Genomic DNA, 7,561 nt, shown 5'->3' on the forward strand with positions numbered 1-7,561 from the left:
CCTTTTTCCTACAAAAAGGGAGCAGCAGCCACAGTCCTGAGGGCCACCACGTCTTGTGTAATCCTAAATTCCTCCCTCTTCCTCTCTCCTAATTGGATTTGTCACTTTTTCTCCTCAAGAAATCCAGAGCTTACACAAAAGCTCCAATGCAAAATGCAAATCCCTGGAAAACCTTTGGAGCTAGCTGTAAGGAGCTGAGCAAACACCAGGATAGCTGTCTAAAGTACAGGGAAACAAATGGTCACGTTGTCTGGGAACAGGATCTCCCGCTTCTCCAGGCCTGGACAACCAGGAATTCCAGTATCCCACCCTCCAGCACGACACCTTGCACCTCCAGACGTTGAGGCAGAAGATCCATCTGCTTTCATCCTATCCATATAAAACCTCCAGGCCCTGACACGCTGAAATGATGGAAGTACTCCAGAGGGAAAAGGGGATTCGCTCCCACTCTCCACCCAACCAACTTCCCTAAATACTAAGGTTAAACCAAACGGCACCTGCTGGAAGAACGGAAAGGCCAACTCACTGCTTTTTGGGAACACTGAGCCCTCGTGCTCCGGAGCGGAGGCTCCAGGGCTGTGTTTTCCATGCCAGGCAGGAGGGAGTGTTCTGGCCCAGCCCCAGGGAACTCAGAGCCGACCGGTTCGCCAAACAAATCCATGTGAACATTGGGATTTTGGTGTCATAAATCAGGTGCTTTCAGGTGAAAAGGTTCCGGATTGCTCCGACCACACCCTTCCATGCTTTTTGCACTCCAAAGGGAGGCATTTCCCAGCTCTGGCACACACAAGGCAAAATCTGCAGCTGCAGGAGCAGGAACCAGGATGAGTTCTTCCCATTCCACCTGGTTTTCCAAAACCCTCCTGCCTAGGCTTTCCTGGAAAGAGAGGCCTCATTCCTTGGCAGTGGGAAGCGCCTCTCGCTCCCCTCAATCCATATCCCGCTTCCTGATGTTGATCAACGAAGAGTTAACAAGAAAAATGAGGAGAGCAGCTGGAAAACGACAGGATAAATACAATGGCAGCTGGGAACACCAAGGACAACGGGAGCGGGATTTCCATGATCCCTGTGGATCCCTTCCAACTTGGGATATCCTATGACTGACTTGTCCGTTGCACTACATCCCAAGGTTTTAAGAGGATAAGCGGCTGAGGAGAGTCCAGGATCCTCCGTGTTGGAGAGATTCCCACGTTCCCTTGGGCAACTCCGCCTCTTCCTCGGCCTGCCCAGGTGACACCTCCCCAGCACCTCGTCCACCCGGTCGGAGCTGCCACGGAACGCTGAACTAATCCGACCCCCGGGATGAGCATCCAGTGAACAAACACAGCGCATTCCCTTCCGCTCTCCTGAGCCAGAAGGATTTGGGTGAGCCCAGAGCCGTTAAAAGCCACCTCGGATCAGTTCCGCTGCCTGAACCCCCTCAGTGTATCCCAAAAATCCGGAACCGAGAGCCCTTACCGGGCTTGCGGATGATGTAATTCCAAAAGTTCACTTCCCTGTCTTGTCGCCCCCCAGGAGAAGGAAAATCTGGCAGGATCATCCCCTTGAGGACCAAATTAACCTCGTGTGTCCCAAGGAATAAAAGCTAAATGTGACAATCCTTGGAGCTCCTGCCCAGAAATGGTGGGAAACCAGGGTTCCAAGCCATTCCAGGGAACAAACACCCAAGGAGCCAGCAAATCCATGGACACAAAACGTGGGTTATGCTATGAAGGACATGGGAAGAGCTGGGAACATCAAACCCCTCAGGAGCACCTGGCCTGCCCATAGAGGATCATGGAACTGTTAAGGTTGGAAAAGACTTGGATCATCAAATCCAACAATTAACCCACTAACCCATGTCCCCAGGCATCACATCCGCATGGATTTTAAATCCCTTCAGGAATGGGGACCCCACCACTGCCCTGGGCAGCATCTTCCAGTGCTTTACAACTCCTTCCATGAAGAGATATTCCCAATATCCAGCCTAAACCTCCCCTGGTGCAACTTGAGGCTGTTCCCTCCGGTCCTGTCATTTGTTCCTGGGAGAAGAGCCCAATCCCACCTGGCTCCCACATCCAGTCACGGATTTGTAAGGAATGAGAAGGTCCCCCTGATCCTCCTTTTCTCCAGGATAAAACACATCCCGCAGACTCGCACGTTAGATAACAGAGAAACTTCCAGCATTGGCATGTTCCCGACTTCCCTCCCCAAATTCCTGCTCCCCACCTCACAAGGGAATTTCACCGGCTCTGCCAGTATTCCCAGGAGGCTCCACACTTACTCAGCCGCCCATTCCCGAGCGTTTTCTGCAGCTTCCCACGTGCTTCCCACCTCCCAAGCCGCCTCTCCCCGTTCCTCCGCCCTCATCCAAGGGGAACACAAAGTCAGAGCAAGGCCCCGGAGAATCCCGAAATTCTCCTTGCCTGCTGGGATTCCATAAGGCAAAGAGTTCCATGCAACAAAGCTCTCTACCTCTGGCTCTTCCAGGCCTTGGAATAACCGAGGATAACACTGGATTTGGGGATGTGCCCATTTCCTACTGAGCTAAATTCCATTATGGCACTGGAGGTGTTCAAACGGGCTCGGGAAGAAAACATGATCCCTTGTTTTTTTAAGGGCCAAAAGACTTTTTTCCAAAAGCAACACATTGATCCAGGAATAGCCACAAAACTTAGAGGGAACAAGGTTTTCCAGACAAAGCAGCCTGTGGCTTCCTGCAGAAGTTTTAACACCACATTTCCACAAAGGGAAAGGGAATTTTGCCCCTGGATTAGTCAGTGGATTTTGAGGAAAGCTCTGATCCTTCCAGTTTTGGAACACGGATGCCTCTTTTTCCACTAGAAAATGAGGGAAAACTGACAAAGGGAGAGGGAAGAGCAATCCCACAGAGAGCAGGATCTCTCCAGGAAATTTGCCCTTATTCCCCACTCTATCCAGGGAGGAAAATGAGCAGCACAAATCACAAATCCCTGCTTTTCTGGGAAGTTTTTCTCCTTCCTCTGACAGGGCATGTGTTTTCCCCTCTCCAAGGAAAAATCCAGTTCATCCCTGAATGCTCTCATTTGGGGAAGTGCTGGTTGTCATTAGCGGATGCTCCGGTGCCATGGAGATGGTGACAAACAACTGAATCAGCTGGAAAAAACCCGGAGTCACAGAAAGGGGAATGTGCTTCCAAAGGTTAAATGTGGCCCAGAGGAAAAAGAAGAACATTTTTGGGATCTGGATATCACCAAGAAATAGGATGCCCAGGGAAGTTGTGGATCCATGGAAGTGTCCAAGGCCAGGTTGGATGGGGCTGGAAGCAACCTGGGATAGATGATGGGCTTTAAGGCCCCTTCCAACCCAAACCATTCCAGGATTCTAACCATGGGATCCAAGCAGAGCAGGATCCACTTTTTTCAGGACAATCCCTGGCTGGCTGAGACGCTGGAAACTCCCGAGCAGCACCTGCCCTGTTCTGATTTTCTGGGAGGTGAAACAGTTCATTTCCCATGGGAGAAACCAGCACCAATTTGCAGGATCATTTAGCAGATCCAATGGGAAAAGCCAAGCCTCCAGAGGCTCCCAGTTTGGAGCTGAAATCCATATTCCAAAAATACATCAAGGCTGTGTCAACACCAGGGATCTGGGCTGCAAAGACAAGCCATGACAGAATATTCAATTTCATCCCAAAGGATGCAGAGCTGTGGAAATTCCAACTTCCAGCAGACATGGAGCAGCAGGACACATCCAAATGGGAACCTTCCAGGGAAGAAAAGCACCTTTCAGGGAAGAAAGGGCTGAATTCCACCCCAACCTGCCCATTTTCTCTTTACTGCACTGAACTATAAAAGGAGTGTCCTGAATTTTCCTGTTTCTTCCCATTATCCAGTTCAAATGTTTTAAGGTGGCCCGAGGGATTCAGCATTTTATTCCAAAAGAGTAAGGATAAGGATTCTGTCCTGCAGCCTGCCTGGATCCAAACTCAGGATCACTCAGGTCTGTGGTGACAATCAAACCTCCAGGCCAAGAAATCCCAAGGAAACATGTTCCAGAGGAAAAAAGCCATGGAAAATGCTCATTTAAGGTGGCATTCCCACCTTTACTAATGGGTACAAGTGAGCTGCACTGGGGTTTTTGCCACTGACTCCTGATGAAATGGCAAGTGGAAAACACCAGGAGAACTTGGAATTGAAGGCTCTAAATTACATCTTGTATCCGGTTTCCAGGGAAAAATTCCTACTGAGCTCAAAGCCATGCCTGAGGAACCCCCTTGTTTTAATTCCACACCAAGGGAACACACAGGAATCAAAACCTCAGCTGGAAGGGAATGAAAAGCCAGGAATTTTCATGCAATTCCACACATCTTTGAAGAGGAGCTCAGAAGGCTCCTCAGAGAGGGGGAGAAATGCCAATGGATGGGGTGGGATGAGGATTTTCAGGGATCTGCACAAGGGCAGTTAAGGAAGGATTTGAGTTAAAAAAGAAACTCCTGGATTAAGAGCCCGGGACAGAATTCCTGACAGTCTCTGCCTGCCATGCAGATTTCCAGCTCCTGCTGCAAGGAAGAGGAAAATAATCCAAAGCTTTTTTTATTTCATCTTTCCAAAGAGATCCAGAGCTAAGGGATCCACGTGCCTTCCCCTGGGAATGAGGGGAGAAAGGACAAAAAAGGAGGAAAGAGCAGAAGGAATGCCTGAAGGTACAGGGCACGTTTTTCCTAAAGCTCTGCAGGAGTCACATCCTGGATCCAAAAGCCCCCCTAAGGTCCAGCAGCACTTTTGTCCATATTTCAGGGCAGGATATTCCTCAGCAGGACAAACTTTCCCACTTCTAATCAAAACCTGGGAAACCATTTCAATTCCCTCCATCCTCAAAGTTCCAAGCTGGGCAGGTGCTGCACCTGGCAAATTTTCCAGGTTTTGGGGGTTTTTTTCCCCCTGATTTCTCCTTAAAAATCCACAAAATATAAGAGCACACCTAAATGAACAATATCCTGTATGGAATAATGAAAATAGCGGCTCCCAACTGGCGTGAAGAGCCGGATTGACTCCCATCTATCCCAGCAGGCATAAACATCCCGGCGCTCTCCGCAGATCCCACAAAAGTCCATTTGTCACACTCCCCATGGCACAAAGGCCACTTTCATCCGCTCCCAGCTCCCGAGAAACTCCGGCCCTGCAGCTCTGAGAGCGGATTCAAATGGTTTCACTCACCCCATCTCAACTGCTGCGCCTTGAACTGGAAATTCCTCAAACTCCAGGGCTGGATCCAGCTCGGGATGTTCTTATTCATCAGCTGGATTGCTGTTGGGAGCAGAGGTGAAACCAAGGGTTATTTAGTTGGGAAAGATGGAACAGGAAGGGAGGAAAAGCAGGGTGCAGGCTCCCCAAAATAAAGCTGCATGGTCTAGGGGAGGTATAAAGGTTTAATTCCCAAAAAAAAAAAAGCTTTGGGATGGGACAGGCATTTTGGGAAAGATGGAACGGGAAGGGAGGAAAAGCAGGGTGCAGGCTCCCCAAAATAAAGCTGCATGGTCTAGGGGAGGTATAAAGGTTTAATTCCCAAAAAAAAAAAAGCTTTGGGATGGGACAGGCATGTTTGGGACAGAAGGGAATTCCTGCTGGTTTAGTCCAAGGAAGTTTCACAAATGACAGCCAGGCCTGGGAATGACTGGAAGCTTCTCCAAACTCTTCTCCATCCAAAGCTGAGCAGCATCCTGAACTTTACACCCTCCAGTTTTAACACTTTTCCTCCCTACATCTTTCCAGCTGCCTGGAAAAGACGCCCAAACCCCAGGATTACGCCGCTTTAAGGAAAATTTTCTAATGCACAAAAGCCTTAAATCCTGATTTTGCAAACCCATACAATGATACGGCAGCTCCGAAATCCAAGTGACCTCGTTTGGAGCAGCCAGCTCCCAATTAATTAACTTCCACGAGGAGGGAGAGCACAAGGAACAGGACTGAGATTCCCACACAAAGTCCAAAAAAAATCCCCAAGCAGGGGTTTCTTTTTGGTTCCTCTAATTGTTTGTCCAGGGAATTTTAACGAAGTTCCAAAACATAGGATTTTGAGGGGTTTTTCCCCACATTTTTGGTCATTGGGAGGAGCATTTTCAGCCTTCCCACTTTCCCTCTTGGCACGGCACTTTCCTCAAATCCCATCGTTGCACAACTGCTCCTTCCCAGCCCTCTGGAAACAGAACAAGTGGACACAGCCCAGAGAAGTTTCCCTTTCTCACCGCCCTTTTCCCAGCAACCACAGAGCTGCCAGGGATTTACAGCATTCCCTGTCTCTGGGATCCGGATCTGGCTGTGCAGGTAGAGGGCAAAAAGTGCCCAGTGCCTTAATTTAAACTGGAATTCGGGTCAAATCTGGATTTTTTTAGGCCAGCACTGACAAAATCAGCCCACAGTCCATATCCTTAAATCCCTGATTTTGACCCCCTGCAGCAGAGCTGCCAACTCCCAGCTTTCTGATTTAAATTCCCATTTAAAGGGGGAATTTTATCCTGCTCCTGGCTGAAGGGTTTTGGCTGCAGAAATTCCAGGTTATTTGTATCATTTACCATGTAACAGATGCTTTTCCAAGTCTCTTGTCCCTGTCAGCCATTCCCGACCCCCTCGGCCATTCCCCATCCAAGCTGGCACTGCTGGAATTTCACCAGCAGCTTTAAGACCCCCATGCAACTTTTATTACCCCGACAACCAACACCTGGCACAGCAAACACCTTCCCCCAGCTCAGGTTTCCCACTTGGAAAGCTTTTTCCAGCGGTGCCCACGGGATACACCAACGCCAGAATCACGGAGAGTCCGAAGCTTTCCAAGAGCCACTTCCCACAATTTCACTATCTCCCACTTAAGAACACTCACCCTGACCACAAAAACTCGGGTGCTGCTCCCTGTCCTGCCAGGAGGCTGCAGCAAGTCATCCCCACTAAGTTTCATCCAGGTGGGAGATTCCCACCTTAGAATACCCCTCTCCTTTAAAACCGTTTCCCAGAGCTGTGCTGCTTTCATGGTCCCGGGGTTATATATCCTGCCTTTGGGAATCACTGTGTGAATTCCCACCTGGAGCACGCTCTAAGGACCATGCCGTGCACCAGGCTCGGCAATCCCCATTCCCACATTCCCAGTGCCAACTGAAGCCTGTCCCAAACACACCAGCAGGCACTAATTCCCAGAACTGGGCACAGCGGGAATTCTGGCTGAGCAGCCTGGCAGCATCCCAGCTCCAAGACCTCGGAGCGACATCTTCCTTACTTTTATAAGGATATATCACTTCCGCAGCTGCCTGCGAGCCTAAATTTGGGATTTTTACGGCCACGGCTCAGCATCCGCCCGCGTTGCTCAAGTCAGGTACCATTCCCTGCGGGAAGTAATAAAAGCTGGGAGCAAGAATCCCTGTGTCACACCCACACCCACACCGCAGCCTCTCCTCCCTGGACATCCAGCAGCAGCGCTCCCGCCTCCCACCGCAGGACCCCGAATCCCAAACCAGGGGATCACCTTCACGCCCCGCACCTGCCCGGGCCAGGATGGCGCCTTTCCAGGGCCGCAGGTGGCAGCCCACCGCTTCCCAGGGCGCGCAGGCCAC

The 7,561-nt window shown here is 50.2% G+C and overlaps 1 protein-coding gene across 1 annotated transcript in view; it reads right to left on the reverse strand.

Moving 5' to 3' along the window:
* Positions 1-7,313, reverse strand: part of DAGLA (diacylglycerol lipase alpha) — a 50,783-nt gene extending 43,470 nt beyond the window's left edge. Inside the window, exons 1-2 of the mRNA XM_017728632.1 lie at positions 7,228-7,313; positions 5,170-5,267 (exon numbers count right to left, since the gene is read on the reverse strand). The gene's annotated coding sequence lies outside the window, so the exon portion shown is untranslated. The remainder of the gene's footprint in view (positions 1-5,169; positions 5,268-7,227) is intronic.
* Between the last annotated feature and the right edge of the window lie 248 nt (positions 7,314-7,561).

Source organism: Corvus brachyrhynchos, unplaced genomic scaffold (assembly GCF_000691975.1).
Source record: "Corvus brachyrhynchos isolate BGI_N302 unplaced genomic scaffold, ASM69197v1 scaffold1103, whole genome shotgun sequence".
Lineage (NCBI taxonomy): Eukaryota > Metazoa > Chordata > Aves > Passeriformes > Corvidae > Corvus > Corvus brachyrhynchos.